We start from the raw sequence: 26,796 nt of genomic DNA on the forward strand, positions 1-26,796 counted from the left end.
AAAATTTTCTCTAGCTCTTAGTTGTATCCAAGCTCTGTGACTGCAATCTATGGTAGCAGCAATTATAAGAGAAAGTGAAGAGGGCACCTTACCGACTGAAATTTGAAAGGCAATTTGGGATAATGCAACTAAATTTGAAAAATAATTTCAGTCTTGGTGGTATTTAGTCAATTTCACTTATGACTTCATGAACAATAAGTCCACAGCTTTTGTCTTTAACAATGCACAATGCTTCAGTGTACCACATATATCCAATCATTGCACTAAGATTAAATCACGATGGAGCTATACTCTATCCATTACAACATAGAGTATACGCTCAACAAAATGGAAACAAATGGGAAACTATTGGTTAGCTCATGCATTGTATGAGAAGGATTTATTTATGAAAGAAACACCATCAAAGCCCAAGACATTTGCCTTGACACTGAACAAAATGTTTGCCATTTTGAAATAGAGCCTGATGAAACACCTGAAGCTGTACTTGTATATATTGGAAAAGGATGTGTTTGTATGAGAACCCTTTGAGATTTTATATTTGTAGGTAACATTACTGTCGATACAAGCAATCACTCAAATACTTGTGTTTGTCACTTTACTAAAGTTGTGGGATGCGACTTTAATTATTCATCTCCTGTAATGTCTTATCAATTGTTAAAATCTAATTAGACATCAAGTCAAGATTTATTGCCTACCTCCATTAAAATAATTTTGTATTGGTGAAGAAAGTACTACAACCTGTGTTAACTGCTAGAACGCATCCAAAACAACGGACACAGAATCCTAATCACTGTTCATCATGATACAGAAGACATACACCCTGTCTTGGAAAAAGTGAAGAAGGACAGAGAAAAACATTGGTGGGAAACTCTTCTTTGATGGTCACCAACAGCAACAACAGTGTTTAATCTTATGCTTCACCCAGTTGTGATTTTGTTGACTCTAACTTTGATACGTTTATTGCTTATAATTATGTTGTATATAAAGGTTTGGTCTTGGTCCTTCAGCTCAGAGCACTGGAACCCACTTAGCCAGTCATGAATGTTGAAGACTGAAGCAAAGAGAGCATTAAACATCTCTGTCTTGTCTCTGTCCCTGTTTGTAAGGTGACCATCCTAATCCCATAATGGGTCAATGTTATTTCTGCACTGCCTTTTGCTATTAATGTATTTAAAAACCCCTCTTTTTATTGTCACCCACATTACCGCCCAGCTTCAACTCCAATTAAGCTTTGGCCGCATGAATTTTCTCCCTACAGTGGCAAGCAGCATCTCTGTATTCCTCCCATGTCACTCAACCTTGCTTCCACTGGGCATACACCTTCCTTTTTTTCCTTAGCTCCAGAAAAAGATCACTGCTCAGCCAAACTGGCTGCCTGCTTTGTCAGCTTGACTTCCGACATTTTGGAATTGCCTGCTTCTGTGCTCCTAGGAGGAGGTGCTTAAATATTTACTATAGTCATGGGGTGGAGTGTGACGGTGTGCTTCCCCCTCCTTCCCCATTTAAGCCATAGACACCAGTGGGGGTTGTGGTAGCTGCATCCAGCTTGCTGTGGACATTGGGTCATGGATGGTAACTTGGTAGCCAAGGGTTGTCTGGAAAGGTGGCCCAGATATCTTGCCAGTATGCAAGATATGACTGTATCTATGACTTGCCAGTATACAATTACATGACTGTAAGTCTTACTTTATAAATAGCAGACAGCCCAGGATCCACTGAGCTCTCCTGCATGGCAGTGAGCTGCACGTCTGGATCTCCCCTTGAGCAGGAACACTTCCTAAGGTTACTCCTGGAGATTGAGAGATTCCTTGCTGCAACAGATCCTTGGTAAGTGATTAATAGCATGCTAAACTTTGAAATGTTAGCTAAGTGATATAAAAGATTGTACACATATAATCTTTTAGACATAAACTGTTGACCAAGTCTGGGATTAGGATTTGTAGTGGTTTGGACTTTGTTTTCCCCCAGAAGCTAAGAAAAGTGGTAGACCCCAAGGGGTGGAAACCCCTAGAAGTTTTGAAGTTCTGCCCAATGGGCGCTCCTGCAAAAATGTAAACATATCACAACCAGACCGGAAGAGATGAGTTGTAGTTTTTTGTTGTTGAGGAGAGGTGGCCATGTTGTGAGCCACGAGGAAGGGACTATAAGCCCCTTGGGCCCTCTGGCCCCCTCCCAGCCCCTGGCTGGGGGGCTGCAGGGACCTGGAACAGCATAAAGCTGGGCTAGGTGCCTGTAGTTATGCCGGGAGATGTTTTTCTCCATGGGCACAGAACAGCAGCCGGGACTGACCAGAGAAACGGTGGCAGAGAGCCAGAGATAAGGACCTGAACTGAAGGAGCAACAGAAGCAACATGCAGCACTGCAGAGAAGACTCCTGGAAGACAGAGTCGGGAGAAAGAGAGCCAGTAGCTGAGAGACAGAGTTTGGGGTAAGACTGTACTAGCCCCTCAAACTCCTTTGAGACCTCCGAGAAAGGAGGAGTAGATGGACTCCTATTTTAGAGGAGCCTTGGAGTACAGCAGTACCGGAGAGAGAGGAGCTAAGAAGCTCAAAAGACGTCCTGGAGCTGGACCGGGACGGCCAGATGGAATGCAGGGGGAGTTGACCTTGGCTCCCCCCCCCTCGCACTGCTGCCACGGTGGCAGCCTGAGAGACAGGGCACAGAGGCCCTGCAAGAAGGAGCTGAGTCTCCTGCAAGAGATACCAGACAGTCACGAAGACCCCCCTGTGTCTTCGTGATATGACGTGGTGAAACGACCTTGTCTGGGGTTACGAAGCCCATGGAAGACCCCTCGGTTGGAGGCGATGGGGCCGAGAGAGAGACTTAGATATCTCCCTCGTTGAGTGCTGGCAGAAAGCCAGCTATCAGCTGCTGCATGTGGAGAAGACAGACAGACTGCTGCCTCAGAAGATGCTGCTGCTCAAAGACTGGAAGGGATCTGTCCTTCTTTCCCTCCTGGACTTTTATTTGGAGGGGAGAGGAGACCTGATCCACTGTAAATACTATATGTCATGGTAGAGATAGTTATGATCGTGTGTATAATGTGATATGGTATTTATTTGTACAGTCATTGTAATATATTCCCTTTCCCCCACTTTGAGTCTGGTGTGTTTTGTCTGGAAAAACCCATCTCACATTAGGTTGAGATGTGGGAGGGGGCTTAGACTAGGGGATTGGATTTTGGGACTATTTCAAACCATGACAGGATTGGATCCAGCTGCACTTATACTCCTCTCTAAGAAGGTGTTTGGAAAGCAAGGGGGTCGTTTCTGAAACTCGTGACTCAACAGGAGGGTCTCCCTGACAGTTTTATCTGACCCTGTTGTCTATGCAGTAAATAACCAAGTGTATCTTACCACTGAATCTTGTCAAATCACTGTTGCATTTACCATTGAATTTTGTTAATTAACTCACTGTTTTAATAAAATATATTGTTGCTTCTGTTGCTTAAAAGAAAATTCAGGGAGAAAAAAACTGCAAGACAACTTAGTTTTAAAGGTGAGATAAGGAAAGGGTTTAATTCGTGCTTAGGCATAAAGTTACAAGATGCGCACGTGACCCTCTGTTACAGATTTATAATGCTGCCTGTCCAATCTCAGATTTTTCCACCCCCTGGTCCTGCCCTGGTCCACCCCTGGTCCTGCCCCTTGGGAATTGGGGCTGCGGTATCTGAGACCCTTCCTTCATCATTCTTCATCTTCTTCGGGGTACAGGGGGCACATGGTCACCCAGTTCTTGACTGTACTTTTGCGGTTCAGTCCAGGATTAGATGTCCTCAAACAGAAGAGGCCTATCTTAAAGAGAGACTAAACATTTATACTGGAATTTAGGGGTATTGATATGGGGAATTGGGGTAAAAGGGTTTTAGTTACTATGCTAAGGGAATAAGTGCTGCTGCTTCTAAATCTACTTTTACTATATAACTACTTATAAAACTCATAAAAATTAGAAAAATCAAAAAAACAGATGGACCTTAAGTCATCACTTCTCTCTTATGAGTACAATGCATCACTCCATTCACGACAGTTGCTCAAGGCCCCATTTGAAATCATTCTTCTTCCAGGTCACTTGATAGAGAGGACTGACAATCAGACTGTAATTTGGAATATACATTCTCCAGAAACCCATAATGCCTAAAAAAACTTGAGTTTCTTTCTCACTAGTTGGTAGGGACATTTTGTTCATCACATCCATTGGAATCTGATGACATTCATCTTAACATTTCTCGTGGTTTGAGAGCCCCCCCTCCCCTGGAGTTGAAAGATGTGTAGCTCCAGGGGTGGATTTCTGGTGCTGAGCCAATGGGAAGCTTGATAACACCTCTATGAAATTACATATTCTTACAGGACCGGAAAAGAAGCATGTGACGCAGTTGGAAATTAGAAGCAGGAGACAGCAGAGGAGCCACCGGGCCCCCCGCGGGGGGCCAGGCCCCTCTCCTTCCCCTGGCTGGGCTGCGGGGGGCCCAGCGCGGTGTTAAAACTGGACCGGGTGCTGTGGCCAAGGGTTGGGGGGTTTTTTCCCCCACTCGCAGTGGGGGTGGCAGCAGAAACAGCACAAAGCAGCCAGCTGCAGCCAGGGCCGGGACACTGGGCTCCTGGCCAAAGATATGAAGCAGAGATCAGAAGAATTCCAGAGAGCGAGAGAAAAGCCGCCTGGTGAGCAACAGAGCATGGCACGGAGCCAGACCGAGGAACGCGGAAGCATCCATCTGGGAGCTGAACAGAGCAGAGAGAGAAGCCTGAGGAGAGAGCTTGCAACGGAGCAGAAAGAAAGAAGCCAAGCTTCAAATGTTCTGGGGTAGGGATTGAGCCAAAACCTCCAGAACCCTTGACCTGGGGAGGAGGGGTGGATCCTGCTCAGAGAGAGATCCCCCAAAAGCAAACTCCTCATGGAAGGGATCCCCATGGAATAGGGAAAAGACTTTGAGCTTTAACTCCCTGTACTCTGTGGTGAAGACCATGGTGATGACAAGTTGTCCCCTCGAAGCCCATGGGTGAACCCCCGGTGGGAGTCGAGGGGTTAGAGGTGAGGTACAGAGGCCTCACATCCCATAGAAGAGAGAGAGAGAGAAATTTTAAAGCTACAGTGAATCAAAGCTGTGGCCCTGAAAGTGAAAGAGACACTTCTCCTCCTGGACTTTATGGGGGGGAAGAAGGGGTGATTTTTGTAAATACATGGTTTTATCATCATAGGAGAATTAGTTAGAATTGTTGTATATATTATTCTATAGTTTTTATTCTGTTAGCAATAAATTTTGATATTATTTCCCCATGCTGAGTCTGTTGCCTGTCTGAAAACTCTCACATTTGAGCAAATTTGTGGGGATTTGAAAAATTGGCTTTGGGTCAAACCACGTCAACATTTAATTCCTAAAAACTGGATCTCCTGCGCAGGTCCCTTGACACTACTATGTTTTACGGCAAAACTGGCTTTCAGAATGATTTGAACTATTTTCTTCCATTTCTCAAAAACTTCTGCTTTGTCGCCCCACACAATGGTATCATCAATATATAGCAGGTGTTCCAGAGTTTCACCCTGTTCCAGTGCAGTCTGGATCAGTCCATGGCAGAGCTGTTCCCACCCCTGGGGCAGTCAATTCCAGGTATACTGGATGCCCCTGAAACTGTGGCCTGCACTCTGCCACTAAAGGGATTGAGAAAAATGCATTAGTGATATCAGTTGTGGCACCACTTGGCTGCCTTTGACTCCAGCTCATACTGAAGTTCCAACATGTCTGGCACAGCAGCACTCAGAGGTGACGTGACTTCATTCAGGCCACAATAGTTTACTGTTAGCCTCCATTCTCCATTAAACTTTTGCATGGGTCATATGGGGCTGTTAAAGTGTGAGCAGGTCCTGCTGATCACTCCTTGGCTCTTCAGGTGACAAATCAGCTTATGGATGGGAATCCCAGGCTTGTGCTGCTGGTGTGAGTGCAAGTCAGTGCCAGCAAGAAAGGGTCTCAGCCACCAGCCACTTGGGGGGAATGGTGTGTGTTCTGAAAAACACCTACTGGGAGGGACCAGCAGGAGCGAGAAGAGTGAGGGGCTCAGTGACGGCACCTGGAGCAGGACTGCAGGTCACAGTCATGTGCCTGGTGTTGGCTGCTTGCAGGGACTGTCTGTATCTTCCCCAAACCTGGTGTGTGTGGGGGGGAGGGGTGTGCATTTGTCATTAGCTAGCAAACCTTAAGCTGGACACTGAGTAAGAAGCCTGGTGTCTGGGCAAGGGTATGGGGTGGGTGGAGGGTCCATGCTTGTATTCCAGGTGGACTTGCAACTCTGGAATGCCTGTAGATGAATGAGTGAGTGTGTACATGTTTGCTAGAAAGCATCAAGCTGGACTAACTGTTGAGTAGGCGATCCGTGAAGCCTGTAAGAGGGCCTGGGGTCTGGGCAGGAGTACCAGACATACAGAGGGGGCCAGTGCAGGTACTTGGGATCTGTGAATGTGCATGTGCTTGTGAATCTAGAGTGTGTTATACGTGTGTGCCTCCACTAATGAACTTCTATATCTGCCAGCGTATCAGGTCTGACTGAGCTGGAGTTCATTTCCCCATAGCAGCCCTCACAGTGCTGTGCTCTGCATTGGTAGCTAGAAAGATATTGATAACACATCAGTGTTTTGGCTACTGCTGAGCACAGCATCAGCACTGTAACATTCCTTCCTCAGTCGAGAGCAAGATCCTGGGAGGGGACACAAGTAGGCCAGCTGACCCAAACTAACCAAAGGGATATTCCAGACCATATGACGTCAACTCAGATAGAAAAGCTAAGGAAAGGAGGAGGAAGTGGGAACATTGGTTATTTACATTTGCCTTCTGAGCGACTGCTTCCCAGGAAGTAGTCAAACACTGCTTACTAATGAGAAGTAGAGAATAAACCTTGTTATTTTCTTCTTTTCTTGTGCATGCACTTTAGTAAATTGCCTTATCTCAACCTATGAGTCATTTTCCATCTTATTCTCTCTCTCCCTGTCCAGCTGGGAAGGGAGTGATAGAGTAGCTTGGTGGGCACCTGGCAGCCAGCCAAGGTCAGCCCACCACAGCCAGACAAAGAAGAGGAAGGGGACTTGGCTGTCTGTGTTTATGTTTTATGTGGGTCTTGTATGTGAGTGTTGTTGAAGGCAGCACCTTGTCTGTGGCAGTCTGTATAACGGGCCATCTCAGTGTCCTGTGCATGTCTGTATGTATCTCTGCAGATGTGTCTCTGGGATACATGCTCAGCTTTGCTACTGGTTGAATCTGCAAATGGGAAAGTCACAGATGCATCCCTCAGCCCAGGCCAGACGCCCCCTGGGTCCCCAGGCATACCAGGCTGGTTTCCTGAAGTCAGGCAGGAGGAAGTCCTGGGCTCAGAGCTGCTCAAGGAGGCAGCCAATCCTAACATCATATTTTAGTGTTTTCAAATTACAGAATCACAGAATCTCATCCAAACATCAATCCAACACCACCATAATCACCCCTAAACCATATCCCCAAGTGCCACATCCAGATGCCTCAAACACTGCCAGAGACACTACCTCCCTAGGGAACTTATTCCAATGCCTGACTACTCTTTCAGTGAAATTTTTTTTCTAATATCTATTCTGAACATCCCCAGAACAACTTAAGGTCTTTTCCTGTCGTACTTTGACTTGAGACATGGCAGAGGAAACTGACCCCCACTTCACTACAACCTCCTTTCAGGTAGTTGTAGAGAGCAATGAGGTCCCCACTGAGCTTCCTCTTCACCAGGCTAAACAACCCCAGCTCCCTCAGCTGCTCCTTATAAGATGTTTTCTAAGCCCTTCACCAGCTTTGATGCCCTTCTTTGGATACACTCCAGTGATGCCAATTTTACCCCCAAAAAGGCGCAGAGAACTGCTCAGAGACAAAATTTAGTCTTTAAGCAGCAAGGTATGTTTATTAGGCAACGTTGGAGAGCAGCCAGCTCGCGCTGGAAAATCCGCTCTGCCTCCCCAGTGAATTTACAGGTTTTTATACCATTTTTACAGGTGATTGCAACATGTTTACATAAATATTCATATGATTGCAACATCTGATTATAATATTCATAATAGGCGGAGTCTAGGCAGAGTCGGGGGCGTGGTCTTCAATTTGGGGAGAATCTAGGAGGGTCATTCCTGTTCTTCATCCTTATCAGCCCCTGGCCCAGGCTCCATCATCTTCATGAACTTTCAACTTTCTTGCTTTTGGCAGACTACATGGTGTATTTTGCAAGATTCTTGGACTCAGGCCCCACTTTGCCCCCTTATCTTACTTAGGTTGGGTGTGAATGCATTTTTCTAGTGTACAGTACCATCTAATCTGTATCTCTAAGTTTCTGGCAGTACATCCTAACATCTTAGCTAAGTTTTGGCAAGGTTCTTTGTGCTTTCGTTTATACTTTATAGGATTCCTATATTTAGTAAATATATATTTTGACTTAAGGCTTTTAAGGCTTTTGTCTGGCTTCACCAGCACCTCAATACCCTTTTTGAAGTAATGATTGTTTCCTTATTTATCAGTAGAAATGAAACTTTTGGTACAATATTTTACTCTATATCTCAACAACTCTCTATCTGAAGTTTTTGATATTTTCTCCACCTATATACTAGGGGTTGGAACTAGAGGATCTTTATGGTTCCTTACAACCAAACCATTATATGATTCTGCAACTCCATTTTCCCTTATGCCTGCACAGATCATGATTTGCCACAGTGTGCTGCTTAAAATGAAATTGTGATTCTGACTTCTCTCTCTCTGCCCCACGTTGGGTGCCAAAAATGTGCTGGTTTAAAAGTTAACCAGCAGGGGAAATGAACTCAACTCAAAGGAGAGATTATAAGTCAGAATAACAATTTAATAAAATAATACAATAAATACGATTATACAGACAAACAATTGGTTTTAACCCACAAAACCCAAATGTATAACCCAGAACCCTGGCGCATGAACAGAGTGGTGTTCGTTGGGCCCCCTGAGTCCAAAGTAAAAGAAGAGGGAAAAACCTGTTGGTGAGAGTGCTGTTGCAGTCTGGTCAAGAGTGGTGGTTGCAGTCTGGTTGAAAAGTGGTGATTGCAGTCCAGTCAAGAGTGGCGGTTGCAGTCTGGTTAAGAGTGGTGGTCTGCAGTCTTCCTCTGGATCCCACGAGTGGTTAAAAAAGTCCCAAGACTCCAAGATTATATATATCCTCCAGTTCAGGCAGGAATGTTGATGGAGGGGCACGGACAGACTGCTCATAGACCAGTATGATCCGCAAAATGTCGGCTTTATTAGAAGAAAGACAACTTATATACTGCTTATGACACTCTTCTTCACATAGCATTGGATACATAAGGAAAACATACTTTGTTGTACAGTGTTAATTGGACCACAACAGGTGTCCATAGGAGATGAGAAAACTTGTTCACCTGCCAAAAACTCCTCCTTGACCTTGGTAAAATGCCTCCTTTTTTCTAGCCTCAAGGCTGAAGTCATGTTAGCTGCGTAGTTGCTTTTTACTGTCCACACGCAATTATGCCAAGGCAAGGCTCACAGAAATGCAATAGAAATTGTTCACGCATAATCTTTATTCTTCCAACACAGGAATGCCCAGTACCTCCCTCAGGGTGGGGAGTTCCACAATGGGTGTGAGGACAGGAGCATCCTCCTATCTCGCAGGCCTCTTAACACCCAGTTTATAGCCTGAGGAGTCAGGCATGCTCTGGGCAGATCGTGTAAATGGTCTATTGATAACAGTTTCTGGGAAATGGCATGGAAGGCTATAGAATACAGAGTTTTGGGTTACACCCATACAGTGATGAACTGGTCCCAGCTGTTCTAACTAGGACACACAGTTATGACATTATTGTTGTCACTATGGTACTCAAATTTAAGGAGTGTCCAGGAGTAATTTCAGTATCCAGCTCATCTCAAAACATTATGGATGTTCCCTGGACTTCCAAATTGCCACTGAATGCAAAAATGCTTAAAAGAGCTTTCCTAGAGATGGAATGAATATTACATGGACTCCTGACTTGATGGACAGCAATCACTTTATTCCCCCATGACTCAGGGTTTTTATATCATCCACTTTTAGCTGGGAGTGCTTAAGCAAATCAAGACAGAACACAGCTGCAAGTCACACATCCATCACTCTCAGGTTGGCCTGTTCACACACACGGCACGTACACAGAACTTGGAGTTTCAAGGAACTCCTTTTCACACCCACATATGGTAAGAATGCAAACAGAATAACTGAGCTCATTTCTGGGCAGTAAATCGCAGCCTAGAGAAAACAACACAAGGTCGTCTTTAGACATTTCTCAGGCCTTTTTCTTCTTGTTCTCACGCTTGGCTTGCTACACGTTCCTTATCATTTATTTTAATGTTTGGTTTTCCCATAAGTAGAGAAGGAAGTAAGAATATATAAAATGTATTTTCATTTGAAATGCCCTGTTTTATCCAATAGTCAGACAAATCACCTGTCTATCTCATGGTATGTTTAATTTCTTTAGTCTGATTTATAGGCTTTATATAACCAATCAGGGAATTCAAGCTATAATAAAAAGTCTTGTCTAAATCTTTCTTTAAAAAACCCCAAGCAAGTCATGATCAGTTTTGAATTAGCACCCAAAAGCTGTTTTTTCTTTATATTTGATTACACTACCTTTGCCTCATCTAAGTTTTTGTGCCTTCTCAGTGTACATTACCTGAGGTAATGCTTTTAATTTTTCTCATGACAACTGTTACCTTCACAACAGCATTATCAGTAAAATACCTTTCAGTTCTTTTTGCACTGCATCAAAGTTGTCCACTGGATTTTAAACAAAAGAAAAAGGTTTCAAATGACAATGTGGGATTGCTATCCACTAGGGTGCAGTATGGTAAACAACAAATCATAGAATCATAGAAATCATTAAGGTTGGAAAAGTCCTTTAAGAACATTGAGGTCCAACCGTAAACCTAACACTGCCAAGTACATCCACCTTGCTACAACCTCCTTTCAGGTAGTTGTAGAGAGCGACAAGATTTCCCCCAAGCATCCTTTTCTCCAGGGTAAACAACCCCAGTTGCCTCAGTGATTACTTAAAGGACTCATGCTCCAGACCATTTTCCCATTGAAATTTGATGTGACATTTCACTTATTAAAATGCTACAATACACATGCTTTAATTTCATTAAGGCTTTCAAGTTAATAGCATTTTTCTCATTAAAAAACCACTGTGATATCATAATAAATTATATTTACTGACTTGTAAAAGGAAGAACAATAATTATGTATTTAAATTTTGTGGAAAAATTGCTAGACTGAAAGATGATTCCATGTCCTGGTTTCAGTTCAGATAGAATTAATTTTTTTCTTAGTAGCTGGCACAGTGCTGTTTTGGATTCAGTATGAGAATAATGCTGATAACACACTGATGTTTCAGTTGTTGCTCAGCAGTGCTTACTCTAAATCAAAGACTTTACAGTTTCCCATGCTCTGCCACTGAGAAGGTACACAAGAAGCTATGAGGGAGCACGGTCAGAACAGGCGAGCCGAACAGGCCAAAGGGATATTCCATACCATAGAACACCATGCCCAGTATATAAAGTGGAGGGAGTAAGGTGGAAGGGGCTGATTATGGTTCAGTGATGGGTTTGGCATTGATCAGCGGGTGGTAATTGTATTGTGCATCACTCATTTTTCTTAGGGTTTATTCCTCTCACTGTCTCTATCAATTTCAGCAGTAGTAGTAGTATCATTAGTATTATCATATCTTACTTTGTTTGAATTCTTACACTGTTCTTATCTCAACCTATGAGTTTTACTTTTTTTTCCTGATTCTTCCCCCCATCCCCTGAGGGGGAGGAGGAGACTGAGTGTCTGCATGGTACTTAGTTGCTGTCTGGGCTTAAACCACTACAGTCCTTTCTAGTGGCAATGTGGCATTCAAAGGGTTGAGATAACAACAGATCTGACCACAGCATGTTAAAACAAATTTGTTCTAAGCATTTATTTATTAGTTTAATTGTTTCTGGTCATAATGTTGTTCTGTTTGCTCTCAGAGTTGTGCTTGTTCAGGGTCGTGTAATGTAATACCTTGCAGCATGTGTTTGCTCTTTTGGTGTTTATGGCCTTTGGAGCCTGGGCTAAGGCTATCATTTTGTTGTACTTCACAATAGTGGCTTATGATGTGATAGCATCGCTGGTTATGAAACTAATCTAGTATGTGCACTCAGCACTGCAGTCGCCTCTGTACTTCGGGAGCCATCTTTTGCCTTTTCTCCTAAGAGAGCCAAACTATGGGGGACACATCCGCCTTCACCATTCCTTCCTTCCTTCCTTCCTTCAAACATTTTCCTTCTACTTCAAGGTTGATTATATTAGCACTTGAGAATTTTAAAGATTTTGAATATCCGTTGAATACCCTTGAAAAAACACAATCCTTTTGCTAGGAACAAGCATGTTGTTGAATATGGTTCAGATTTGTTTAATGTTAAACAGCTATTTAAGATCATCACCCAGAGATCTGTCCAGAGGCTGGACAGTTATGAGTGGCAGGGTGTGTGGGATAGTATGGGCAAGTGCCTAGGACAGTGGGCACCTCCAACATTTTGGAACTTTACTCCTGAAAAAGTGCAGAATCCAGAAAAACTATTAAAATACTTGGAAAAAGTGTGCTGTCACCCTGGCAATGCCAGAGAGACACAAATCACTGCAATATGCTGGGCCCTAGCCCAGGCCTACTGAGGCCTGTTCAACATTACTCAGTACCCTCAAGAAAAAAGTGTCTGAATCTGACAACACTGCAGCTGAACCAGAGAACCAACCTGTTCTGGTATCAGTCACTGCTATTCACAAGAAGAAATGGACAGGAAAGACACAGCATTTAGTAAAGAGGGACAAGAAGGGTTGAAAAACCTTTTCTCTGAGGTAATAATGGTTTGCCCCACTGATAATACTGGACCAATCAATATTCCACGTGCGCCCTACGGAAATTACGTACCCACAGAAATGGAAGAGAAGGTGGTGAAGATAGTTTAGAAGGTAGGTAGCCATGATCTGAGCCAGGAGGAGGCAGGGGGCCAGTGAGTCCCTCTGGGGGTCAAGGGCCCCCAGCCCCCAGCTGAGGCTACAGGAGACCTGGTATAGTGTCAAAGCTGGACCAGGTCCCGTAATCAAGAGTTGGAAGAGTTTCCTTACTGTCAGCAACAGCAGAAGACATTGAAAGTGGCAGCGGAGCAGTCCTGAACAGAGACAACGATGGCTGAAAGTCAAAAAGCCAATAGCAACGAGATAACATGAAGCCAGTTGAAAGACACAGAGATGTTCCTGCAGGAGGGAGAGCTGGCAACAAAACAGAGGAAAACTCAATGGAGCTGGTTTGGGGTAAGACTGTATTGCTTTCCCAAAACCCAGAGACTTCCTGAAGAGGGGTGGACTTCCAAACCCTTAGGGAGTCCGGAAATGCAGCAGCAGCAAGAGATAGAGAGAAAGGAGATGAAAAACCCGGAGTCGTCCTGAGAGTTGAGCCAGGACGGAATGCGGAGGAGGTGGCCGTGCCCTCTGCTGCTGCTGCTGCTTCTGCTTCTATCATGCTGGCGAGTTGAGACAGAGCAGAAGAGCTTTGGTAAGACTGAACTGAAAGCTGCCTTCAATGTTCTAACCTAAGAGGAGTGAAGATCTACAAAAAAATCCCCCAAAGGCTCGGGCTCGGGGTTGGAATTTCCACAAAGAACAAAATCCTGACTGCCATACTTAAATCTGCTGCCTCAGGAAAATGAAGGACACTAACCAGTGACACAAAAAACTGAAATGAAAGAACTGTGGCCTGAGGAGTGACAGAAAGACTCTTTTCTTCTTAGACTTTTATTGAAGGAAAAGAGGAATTTAATTCAATGTAAATATATATATGTGTGTGTGTAAATAAACCTTTGTAAATATTTTTCCCTTCCCCCAATAACGAATGGTTGTGTTTTGTCTGAAAACTCTCCACATGAGGTGAAAAAGATATCAAGTCCATACCATCACTAAACCCTCTCACAAGGGCAAACTGTGGGAGGGGGGCTTGAACTTAGATTCTTGGGAGTTTCAAACCACCACGAGGGCCATCACAAGAAAAGAAGGAAGAGGCAGAACAAGACCAAGAAGCAAACACTTGATCCCTACCTCAGTGAACTGTGACACATATGAAAAGATTTCAGCTGTGCGGTGGACTGACCTTGGCTGGATGCCAGGTGCTCACTAAGCCACTCTATCACTCCCCTTCCAAGCCAGACAGGGGAGAGAAAATAAGATGGAAAATGACTCGTAGGTTGAGATAAGGCAGTTTACTAAAGCAAAAGCAAAAGTTTTCATGCGCACAAGCAAAAACAAAAAAATGTTTATTCTCTACTTCCCATCATCAAGCAATGTTCAGCCACTGCCTGGGAAGCAGGGCTTCAGCATGCGGAGCAGTTGCTCCAAAAGATGAACATTGTAAATAATGAATGCCCCCGCTTCCTCCTCCTTTCCTTAGCTTTTATATCTGAACTGACATCATATGGTCTGGAATATCCCTTTGGTTAGTTTGGGTCAGCTGGCCTACTTGTGTCCCCTCCCAGGATCTTGCCCTCGACTGAGGAAGGAATGTTACAGTGCTGATGCTGTGCTCAGCAGTAGCCAAAACACTGGTGTGTTATCAACATCTTTCTAGCTACCAATGCAGAGCACAGCACTGTGAGGGCTGCTATGGGGAAATGAACACCATCTCAGTCAGACCCAATACAATCTCCACCCCTTATTCCATACCATTTATGTCATATTCAGATCTCATATCTATCTCCTACACTTGCACAGATCTTGTTTTATGGTCTTCTTCCATCTCTCCAGATCTTGGGCTCCATTCCATTGGGATGGATACTCAGGGCAGGAGAAGCAACACAATCAATCATTGGGCACCAACACCAGCTCAGCTTGGGTCACTGTCACACTCTCCTTGCTCCTCGCATAATTCACTCTTCATTGTCCTTCGACTTTACTTCCTGCAACATACAACTAAACATGGATTATCTTTCCCCCAAGGCACACACCAGGTCTCCCCATCTTCCTGCATTACCCACCAGGTACACCCTGGTCCCTGAGCAAAGACAATCCCACAAATAGGTTTGCCTTTTCTCATGGGAGGAGAAACCCACACTGACTTCCCCAACCACTTCCCCATGTGTAGTACAGGGACCTTCTCTCCTCCCACAGTGTGTAGGGGTTTTGTTTGGGCAGGACCAGGGCAGTTGGTAGATCCCCTAGTGTTGACCAGCCAAGTGGCTTCTGCTAAATTTTCCTCCCAATGCTTTCATGTCCCATTACGTAATGCTCCTAACATAGTCTTCAGCAGTCCATTATACCTCTCAGTCTTCCCAGAGGCTTGTGGGTGATAAGGGATGTGATAGATCCACTCAATGCCATGTTTCTTTGCCCAAGAGTTTATGAGGCTATTCAAAAAAAGAGTCCCATTATCTGATTCGATTCTCTGTGGGGTGCTATGTTACCACAAAATGTGCCTCTCAAGGCCTAAGACGGTGTTTCGAGTACTGGCCTGGTTTACAGGATATGTTTCCAACCAACCAATCGTTGCCTCCACCATGGTGAGTATGCAGCTCTTGCCTTGCCATGTTCGTAGCAGTGGTCCAATGTAGTCAGTTTGCCAGGCCTTACCATATTGGAAACCAAGCCGTCATCCTCTATTCCTGGAAGAGTTTACTTGCATGGCTCATTTAATTGCCGCACATGTTTCACATTCATGAATAAACTGTGTGATGGCCTCCATGGTCAGGTCCACCCCTCGATCACGAGCCCATCTGTACGTTGCATCTCTTCCTAGATGTCCTGATGTTTCATGGGCCTATGGGGCTATAAATAGCTCACCCTTCCGCTCCCAGTCCAAGTCTACCTGGGCTATTCCAATCTTGGCAGCCTTATCCATCTGCTCATTGTTCTGATGTTCTTCAGTAGCATGACTTTTGCGCATGTGAGCATCGATGTGACATACCTTCAAAGCCATGTTTTCCACCCGTGCAGTGATGTCCTGTCACAATGCAGCAGCCCAGATGGGTTTACCCCTGTGTTGCCAGTTGACCTTCTTCCATTGCTGTAGCCACCCCCATAGGGCGTTAACCACCATCCAGGAGTCAGTAGAGAGGTATAGCACAGGCCATTTTTCTCATTCAGCAATCTTCAGGGCTAGTTGGATGGCTTTCACTTCTGCAAACTGGTTTGACTAGCCCTCTCCTTCAGCAGCTCCACACAGCAGCTTTCCACTTCCAATGGTTTCCTACCACATGGCAAGATCCATCAGTAAATAGAGCATAGCGTCTTTCATTTTCTGGTAACTCGTTATATGGTGGTGCTTCTTGGACACAAGTCACCTCTTCAGGAGATGCTCCTGTTGTAGGTTGATGTGACTGGTTTTTTTTGGTAGCAGTGGGGGCTACAGATATAGCTTCTGTAGAAGCTGCTAAAAGTTTCCCCCCCATGGAGCCAAAGATGGTTGGTTCCAGGGCAGACTTCCTGGTGCTGAGCCAATTAGAAGTTTTAGTAATGCCTCTGTGATAACATATTTAAGAAAAACCTTGTTGCACAGAAGAAATTGCAGCCAGGGGAGTTTCCGACTGAAGCTCCGGGCGGCCCAGGCCGCCTACCCCGCCATGGGCAGGGGGGCTGTGTCTGCGGCACGGGCCCGAGGCAGCTGCTGGCCTAGGGCTTCTCAGCACCTAGCCCGGAGCAGGCAGTGGCAGCCCCTGCGAAGCAGCTTGTGTTGGAGCCGGTCCCGTAGGCTGGGCCGGGGCGGCCCCGCCACCTTCCCACCGTGGGCAGGGGTGACCAGGCCAAGAGGTGCGGGGGCTCCGCGGGCTAGGCCAGGGAGACAGAGTGGCCCCGCAGCCCCCAGGCCCATCCCATGAGAAGCCCATGATGGAGCAGATGAATGCATGGGAGAAGGCCATTACCCTCTGTGGAAGGCCCAGGATGGAGCGGAGTCCTTCAAGAGACATGTGGCCCATGGAGAGGAACGCCCATGCCGGAGCAGGTTATTCCCGGATAGGACTCGTGGCCCTGTGGGGAACTCACGTTGGTACAGCTTACCCTCTGTGAAGGACTGTGTCCTATGAAGGATGGAGAAGAAACTCTCAGGACAGTAGATATGGAAGAACTACTGCCTGAGGGATGGACCCACGTTGGAGAGGTCCATCAAGGACTGTTACTTGTGGGAGGGACCCCATGGAACAGGGGAAAGACTCAGAGCTTTGGCTCCCCTGTAATCCGTGGTGAAGGTCATGGTGAGGCAGGTTGTACCTCCTGCAGCCTATGAAAGACCATTGAGGAGCAGAGACCCCCCGCACCCCATGGAAGATACCTAGGGGATAGCAGATTTGGAAGACCTGTTGCCCAAGGAGTGGACTTCTTTCCCTGCACTGATGCAGGGGGAGGAGGGAGAACATGGAAGAAAGGAGGAGTGGTTGGAAATTGTTTTTAAGACTGTTTTATTTCTCACTCTTTAGCTCTTATCTGTAGGAGGCGTGTCCAGGGTGCAGAGGATGCACTGAGGGCAGGGAAGCCCAAGGGACATGTGCCGAAATAAACAACTCCATTGGTCACAAGGTCACATGGTTTTAAGGGATAAGAAGGAGTGCCGAGTTTGAATAAACCTCTTTGATTACCATCTCATCGAGGAGCTGAGTTCATTTCTTTATCATATAAAGACCCCCACGTTACACGTGGAGCCCAACGTGGGACTTAGAACATACATTAGGCCAGAATAGAAATCCCTGAATCAGGGGAATATCGGTAAATTCCAGTTATCTATCCATTTTAGGATACGGAAATTTTTCAGTCAAAAAAACTCAGACGTCTATAAACCGTCATCTCAGCCGGTACTGAGAGACGCAGTTAGTATAGAGAGCTCAAAAAATATTAGGGAAAAGTGCACAGGAACAGAAAAAAAGGAAAAGAAGAAAAGAAGAAAAGAAGAAAAGAAGAAGAGAAACAGAACGGCGGGCGGCGAGGACCGGAGCCGGAGACCATGTGGGCAGAGAAGCAGGGAAGCTGAGTGAGTACCAACACCTCAACTCCCAGCCCCACCTAAGGAGCTCAGAGTTGTTGTGTTTGTCTCGCGAGCTGCTGCTGGGAGCTCCGCAGCAGAAAAGCGACGGAGACCCCATGCTGAGGCAGCTGGAGTCGCCCTGTGCCGCCCCCCCCGCGTGCCCTGAGGACCCGCTGCCCCCCCATGTGCCTCTGGGGACAGCTGATGCTGCCGCCAGCCACTGGACCCAGCGCCTAGCGCTAGCTGCCTAGCAGCCCGGCACAAGCAAGTGCCAGGAAGCGACCAAGCCACATGTGTGCAGCCGGCTGCCCCTCTTCCCCCCTGCCACCAGGACCTCACACCGGGTGCGCCGGGACCGCCGCCAAACGGAGCCTGGCACCGCCTGAACATTGCCACCGGTAACCACCCGTGCCGCCACGCCACAACCCCCTGCCGCTGCCGCAGCCACCCCAGACCTCAGCACCACGCCAAGAACGACCCGGCCGCCCGCAGCCGCTGGAGAAGCAGGAGCAGAGACGCGGAGAGCAGCTGACACTGACGGAGATGCCGAAAAGAAAAAAAAAGCCGGGAAACGGAACAGTCAATCCAGAAATTGAAAGTAAAATTCAGCAGCCAAATGAAGGACCCTCGCCCACGTGCACCCACAGCAGCCAGAGTAAGGTAAAAACATGGGAAGTTTTTTCTCCAATGAAATCTCATAAGACATAGACGCACTAACAATTCTACTAAGACCTTACCACATACAAGCCACAAGGGCTGAACTAACAGAGCTTGTACATTTCATTAAAGCAGCAGTGCCCGAGCTGCTGTTGGTGGAGGCTCTGCACATAGAAATATGGTATAGGATAGGAGACCTCATGAAACTGAAGGCTCAAGTGGGAGACCCCCAAGCTAACAATGCCATTTCAGCCTGGCAAATCATAATGTCTGCACTACACAGAGCCCACTAGCGGAGGGTACAACCACCCCCCACCAACACTGCTAACCGCAGTCCAATTCCTAGGCATAGAAACACAAACGCATGGGGTTTACCGGGGGGGGGAATCTGCTCGTGAGTTAAGTTACGAATTGGGAGCCAACAGCCACGGGAACACAGGTCGCTGGGAGGGAACGGAGCCTGTAATGCGAGATCCCAGGCCATGGGATCAGCGCAGGGGGCCCCATTGCAGCGATGAGGGGGGTAACCCAGCCTATATGCCAACGTCAGCCCCCTCAATTCCAGCTTCTGCCATATGGGGTGACAAAGGAATTGAGGCAATTGGTAAGAGATGCTGGTGTGTCCTTAACCAATACTTTCATGTATTTGGAGACATTGAGTTCTATCTGTTTTTTCACCCCACATGACTGGAAGAACCTAATGAAACTAGTTCTTAATAACACCCAATACACAGTCTGGTTAACTATTAGGAGAATTGTGCTATGTATGCAACCAACACCCAAGCAGGCATAACTGCAAACCAATTAACCAGGGAGGGGAATTACACCACAGTAGATGCCCAATCTACCTATCCCCGGGAGGTGTATGAAGTAATAACCAAACAGGCCCTGAAAGACATGAGAAAACTTCCCACTACAGACCAAGATAGCAACCTGTCATCCAGAGAAGTGTTACAAGGTTCTACTGAACCATATTCACAACCCCTAGATCAGCTGCAATCTGTTTTAAACAAGCAAGTTGAGTACAATAAAGCAGAGAGATGCTTTCTAGGCAATTGGCTTTTGAGAAGGCGAACCCAGACTGCAAAAGAGCTTTGCAGGTCCTTCCTAAAAGGGAGAACTATAGCATTGCTGAGCTAGTTTGACCCAGCCAAAGAGTTGGTTCTGTGGAGCACCAGTCTGCCTCTTTAGCCAAAGCCCTAAGCTCTCAGCTAGGAGTGCAGGAAGAGGTCAGACCTAGAGCGAGTCACGTTAGATGTGGTGACCCTGACCACTTTCAAAGAGATTGTCCTTGGAGACCCCTAGCAGCAACATCCCAGAAGTACCCAAGCAGCGAGGAATGGGCTGAGTTGTACCAAGGGTGCCGTGGGCCGGGCACGGGCAACGCCATGAGCACCGCACTGCTTGCCGCTGTGCTGCTTGCCATCCTCCTCCTCTTTGCCACCCGCTTTCGCAAGCAAGAGAGGAAGCAGCTTGAGGGAAGCCATAATGTGCCAACAACCAGTCCCGAGAATACCCCTGTATTCTGCGTCCCCAAGAAAACTGGGAGGTGAATACTGCAAGACTTACAAGCAGTAAATGCAGTCATAGAGCTTATGGGAGCATTGCAGCCTGGACTCCCCTCACCTGCTATGCTTCCAGCAAAGTGGCCACTACTAATAACTGACTTAAAAAACTGCCTTTTTACCATCTTCCTACACCCTGAGGATGCACCAAGGTTTTCTTTGTCCATCCCTGCCTTGGACAATTCACAGCCCATGCAAAGGTATCGCTGGATTGTCCTTCCTCAGGGGATGCAAAATATCCCAACGAGATATCAAACAGCCATCATACACCATTATACAGATGACATATTAATAACCACAGCCACAGAAAATGAACTGCAATTTGTTGTTACTGCTCTAATCAAAGCTGTCCAAGATGCATGGTTACAGGTTGCTCCATAAAAAGTGTGATAAGGGCTGTTGTTTCCTGTTTTCAGACCTGCCTCCCAACTGCCAGCCCGACTCCCAAAATTGCATACAGACGAAGATTCCTCCCAGACTAAAGGTGCCAGCACAAAAAGCTCTTGCTGCCAATGCAGTCTCCAGGCTGACAAACAAACTGCACCACAAAGCCAAAGCTTCCAGGCTTTCTTTCCTGGTGATAAGAACTGTTGGTTTGTCAGGCTGGAGACTCCATTGCAGGAAGAGCTTTCTGTGCTGGCACCTTTGGTGTGGGAGGAATGTTCGTATGCAATTTTGGGAGTAGGGCTGGGAATGGAGAGGTAAGGCTGAAAACAGGAAACAGCAGTCTTTATCGCCAGGAAAGAAAGCCTGGAAGCTTTGGCTCTGTGGTGCAGGTGTTTGGCCAGGCTGGGCACTCCATTGGCAGCAAGAACTCTCTGTTCTGGTACCTTTGTTCTGGGAGGAATATTTGTTTGTATGCAATTTTGGGAGTCAAGTTGGCAGTTGGGAGGCATGGTTCAAAAGAGGAATCAACAGCCCATATCGCCAGGAAAGAAAGCCTTCAAGGTTTGGCTTTGTGGTGCAGTTAGTGGGCCAGGCTGGGCACTCCATTGAGTGCAAGAGCTTTCTGTGCTGGCATCTTTGTTCTGGGAGGAATCTTTGTTTATATGCAATTTTGGGAGTCGGGCTGGCAGATGTGAGGCAGGGTAGAAAACAGGAAAAAAAAGCCCTTATCCTCAAGAAAGAAAGCCTGGAAGCTTTGGCTTTGTGGTGCAGTTGATAGGTTAGCCTGGGCACTCCATAAGAAGCAAGATCTTTCTGTGCTGGCAGCTGTAGTCTGGGAGGAGTCTTTGTCCGTATGCAATTTTGGGTGTCGGGCTGGTAGTTGGGATGCCGGGCTGAAAACAGGAAAAAACAGCCCTTATCGCCAGGAAAGAAAGCCTGGAAGCTTTCACTTTGTAGTGCAGTTTGTTTGTCAGCCTGGAGACTGTATTGGCAGCAAGAGCTTTCTGTCCTGGCACCTTTGTTCTGGGAGGAATCTTTGTTTTTATGCAATTTTGGGAGTCGGTCTGACAGTTGTGAGGCGGGGGAAAACAGGAAACAGCAGCCCTTATCCCCAGGAAAGAAAGCCTGAAATCTTTTGCTTTGTGTTGCAATTGGTTTGTCAACCTGGACACTCCATTGCAGGAAGAGATTTCTGTGCTGGCACCTTTGGTGTGGGAGGAATCTTCGTCCGTATGCAATTCTGGGTGTCGGGCTGGCAGTTGGGAGGCACGGTTCAAACAGGAAAGAACAGGTCTAGTCGGCAAGAAAGAAAGCCTGGAAGCTTTGGCTTTGTGGTGCAGTTTGTTTGTCAGCCTGTAGACTGCATTGGCAGCAAGAGCTTTCTGTTCTGGTACCTTTGTTCTGGGAGGAATCGTCGTCCGTTTGCAATTTTGGGAGTCGGGCTGGCCGTTGGGAGGCAGGTCTGAAAAAAGCAAACAACAGCTCTTATCACCAGGAAAGAAAGCCTGGGAGCTTTGGCTTTGTGGTGCAGTTGATGGGCAAGACTGGGAACTCCATAAGCAGCAAGAGCTTTTTGTGCTGGCAACTTTAGTCTGGGAGGAGTCTTCGACCGTATGCAATTTTGGGAGTCGGGCTGGCAGTTGGGAGGCAGGACAGAAAACAGGAAACAACAGCCCTTATCGCTAAGAAAGAAAGCCTGGAAGCTTTTGCTTTGTGGTGCAGTTTGTTTGTTAGCCTGGAGACTGCATTGGCAGCAAGAGCTTTCTGTCCTGGCACCTTTTTTCTTGGAGGAATCTTTGTATGCAATTTTGGGAGTCGGTCTAGCATGTGGGAGGCAGGGTGGAAAACAGGAAACAACAGACCTAGTCGCCAGCAAAGAAAACCTGGAAGCTTTGGCTTTATGGTGCAGTTGATGGGCCAACCAGGGCACTCCCTGAGCAGAAAGAGCTTTCTGTGCTGGCAACTTTAGTCTGGGAGGAATCTTCGTCCATATGCAATTTTGGGAGTCGGGATGGCAGATTTGAGGCAGGCCTGAAAAGAGGAAACAACAGCCCTCATCGCCGGGAAAGAAAGCCTGGAAGCATTGGCTTTGTAATGCAGTTGGTGGGTCAGGCTGAGCACTCCATGCGGAGCAAGAGTTTTCTGTTCTGGAACCTTTGTTCTGGGAGGAATGGTTGTCCGTTTGCAATTTTGGGAGTCGGGCTGGCAGTCGGGAGGCAGATCTGAGAAAAGGAAACAACAGCCCTTAGCACCAGGAAAGAAAGGCTGGAAGCTTTGGCTTTGTGGTGCAGTTGATGGGCCAGGCTGGGCACTCCATGAGCAGCAATAGTTTTCTGTTCTGGCAGCTGTAGTCTCGGGGCAGTCTTCGTCCGTCTGCAATTTAGGGAGTCCGGCTGGCAGTTGGGAGGAAGGGCTGAAAACAGGAAACAACAATGATGCCAGCACAGAAAGCTCTTGCTCTCAATGGAGTGCCCAACCAGCCCCACATACTGCACCACAAAGGCAAAGCTTGAAGGTTTTCTTTCCTGGCGATACGGGCTGTGGTTTCCTGTTTTGAACCATGACTCCCAAAATTGCATACAAAGATGCCTCCCACACCAAAGGTGACAGCACAGAAAGCTTTTGCTGCCAATGCAGTCTCCAGGCTGACAAACTGCAACCCTGGACATACCCTGGATGGAAAATCATGCAGTAGGAAAATTCTCCACAACCACCGCAGCTCAAGGTAAAAAACACTTTAACTTCACACGAGTTGCAAAAACTTCTGGGAGCCATCAACTGGTTAAGGCCTATTTTAGGCATAACAACAGAGGAGCTATACCCTCTATTTGAGCTGCTAAAAGGGAACTCCAACCTAACATCTAACAGGTCTCTGACTGCAGAGGCAAAGCAGGCGTTAGACATTCGTGCCAAGGCAATAGAAGGCAGACAAGGCAGAAGGAGAAATCCCGAACTGCAAATCTGCCTAGCCCTTGTTCCCAGCAGGTACCAGCCATTTGCAGTATTGTTTCAGTGGGATCAGACTGAAAAAGATCCACTGCAAATTCTAGAGTGGCTGTTTCTGCCCCATACACCACCTAAAACTGTGTGGACTACTAAGGAAATGTTTGCCAAGCTTGTCATTAAAGGTAGAGGACGACTACAAGAAATAGATGGAAGAGACCCTGCTGTCATCTACATCCCAGCTACAATAGACAACCTCTACTGGATGCTAGCTGAGGATGCAGGATTCCAGGCTGCCTTGACAGGCTTTGATGGTGACATTCCAGTTCATCTCCCTAAACACAGATTGTGGGCAGAAATGGGTAGTTTACCTTTAAAGGCCACAACTAGATGCAAACATGAACCAGTGAAAGGCCTCACGGTCTTCACAGATGCATCTGGAAGGACATGAAAAGTCACAGTGACTTGAGTAAACTCTGACACAGGACAATGGGAACAAGAGGTACAGACCATGAACCAGGGTTCTGTGCAGGTTCTGGAACTGGTTGTCATTCATATTGCCTTGGGGAAGTTTTCTGAACAACCTATTAATATTGTTACTGATTCCTGTTATGCTGCAGGATTAGTATCCTGTCTCAAAAGTTCACTTCCTTGAGATGTTGCTAACCCTCATCTGTTGTGTGAAATGCGTTCTGTATGGTTTCTTGTCAATCATACAAAGTTTGATTTCTATATAATGCACACAAGATCATGCACTGACATGCCAGGGCCAATAGCTGACAAGAACCGAGAGGCTGACAAAGCAGCAATGTTTAACACTGTACCTAGAGTCTTAGAGCAAGCGAAATTGTCTCATTCATTTTTCCATCAGAACGCACGTTCTCTGAAGAGACAATTTCAGATAACACTCAATCAGGCTCGAGACATCACCATGTCATGCCCAGACTGTCAGAAAATCACACTCATGCCATCTCAGGAAGGCGTTAACCCCAGAGGGTTAATAGCAAATGAGAATTGGCAAACAGTTATCACATACATAGCTGAATGTAATACATTAGATACCCATTCCCAATACATAACTGCCACTGCACACACTGGGGAAAAGGCCAAGAGTGTAATAAGACACTAGCTTAGTTGCTTAGCAACCCTAAATACCCTAAAACATATCAAAACTGACAATAAACCAGCTTTTATATCAGAGCAGTAACAACCTTCCTATCAAATTGGGAAATTTCTCACATCACAGGTATTCCACACTCACCCACCACACAGGCAATTATAAAAAGGGCACATCACACTCCAAAAGACATATTAACAAACAAAAAAGGGGGGAATCAGTCTGTAGCCTGCAAGAGCGTCTGTGGAAAGACACGTATGTTATAAATTTCTTAAACTGTGACAGTACTGAAAGAAGCAGGCACGAAAGGCAGCACAGGTCTCAGGCTTTTCGCCTCTCCCAAACCACCAGTCATGGTAAGAGATATGATTTCAGGACAGTGGACGGGACAGGTGGATCTTGTGACTTGGGGACGAGGCTACGCCTGTGTGGCTACAGGAAAAGAGCTGAAATGGATTCCTTTTCAGGTGTGTTAGACCCTACCTAGGTACGCAACCACAGCAGCAAGAACCAGAGTAACGCAGAAGTTATAAAAAAGTTATGTTTATGTTTCAGGTTTACATTTAAGGATGACCAGTGTGGCAAAATGCAGACTCTATGCAAAATCCATGAGTGTGTGTATGATGTATGGAATGACAACTGTCAGTGAATGTGTGTGTGAATGAATAAGAGAATTGTTTGACTGGACAAGTGCCTTAAACACCAACACCCCACAAAATAACACTACCTCCGCAACATGGTCACTTAAAAAGAATTTAGTTTTGCTAAGCTTAGCCTGTTTTTGAAATAAAGTTGAACTCCCCAGTTATTTAAACCCTCAGATTAATCACAGTTGGGCTAAGGTCCCTAGGTTAATAAAGTTATTTCTCCAAGTTGCACTACCCTTTAGAAATATAAGAAGGTTTTAAAAGGTTTAGGTTAGATGTATAAGAAGCCAAAGCAAGCAATGTGCTGGGTCATTGCAAGCTATGGTAGTTTAAAATGTACTGTTCTGTTGTTTGCACTGTTATTTTTGCACTGTTTTCGTAACCTTCTTAAATAATTAACAAGGGAGTGATGTAGGAGGCGTGTCCAGGGTGCAGAGGACTCACCGAGGGCAGGGAAGCCCAAGGGACATGCACCGAAATAGACAACCCTATTGGTCACAAGGTCACATGGTTTTGAGGGATAAGAAGGAGCGCTGAGTTTGAATAAACCTCTTTGATTGCCATCTCATCGAGGAGCTGAGTCCATTTCTTTATCATATAAAGACCCCCACGTTACACTTATCCTGTTAGTAATAAATTTTAGTATTATCCCCATGTTGAGTCTGTCTGGCCTGTGTGACATCTCCCAGCTCTTAGTGATTTTTGTGGTTGCCTAGAATCCAGCCAGGGTCAACCCACAACAGCTCCAAAATCTCTGCCTTCTGGCCAGTCCATAATCTCTTCCAGGATTCCTGGGAAACTGAGTTTTGCCAATCAGGCTTGTTGTGTTATCAAAGCTACCCGCTTACTCCATGTAGCACTGGTTGTATGATGTGTTGAGGGGATGTTCTCTTTGAACATCCAGTGCAGCACAGGCAAACGCGGTGCCAAGAGGAGACATGCTTCTGTCCCAACAACTTCTGAGGTGGCTCGAACCCCCTTATAGGCTGCTAATATCTCCTTTTCAGTTGGTGTATAGTGGGTTTCTGATCCTCAGTAACCCTGGCTCCAAAACCCTAATGGTCGACCTCGGGTTTCTTCTGGTGTTTTCTGCCAGAGGCTCCAGGTGAGACCATGCTCCCCAGCTGAAGCATAGAGGATATTTCACAGAGCTGGTCCTGTTCGAACAGGCCCCAGAGATACTGCATGGGCTACCTCCTGTTTGATCTGCTCAAAGGCCTGTTGTTGCTCAAGGCCCCACTCAAAATGGTTCTTCTTCTGGGTCACTGGATAGAGGAGGTGTCATAGGTTTGAAAAGAGATGTTGGAATTTTTTCCCAATGTCTGCCCCCCCCGCCATCAGTTTCTTCCAGGTTGGGGGGGGGGGACGGAGCAAAGCCACAAGTGCTGGGTAGCGCAGGAGCGGGGGGGAGGGAGAACTCTCTCAGGAAATGGAGGTTGCTGCAGGGACGGC

The 26,796-nt window shown here is 46.3% G+C and overlaps 1 long non-coding RNA gene across 1 annotated transcript in view; it reads left to right on the forward strand.

The window, feature by feature from the left end:
• Nucleotides 1–1,973: 1,973 nt before the first annotated feature.
• The window catches only part of LOC135405129 (uncharacterized), a 222,710-nt gene continuing 197,887 nt past the window's right edge, over nucleotides 1,974–26,796 (forward strand). Inside the window, exon 1 of the long non-coding RNA XR_010425748.1 lies at nucleotides 1,974–2,235. This is a non-coding gene — a long non-coding RNA (uncharacterized LOC135405129). The remainder of the gene's footprint in view (nucleotides 2,236–26,796) is intronic.

The sequence above is a fragment of the Pseudopipra pipra genome, chromosome W (assembly GCF_036250125.1).
Source record: "Pseudopipra pipra isolate bDixPip1 chromosome W, bDixPip1.hap1, whole genome shotgun sequence".
Classification (NCBI taxonomy): Eukaryota; Metazoa; Chordata; class Aves; order Passeriformes; family Pipridae; genus Pseudopipra; species Pseudopipra pipra.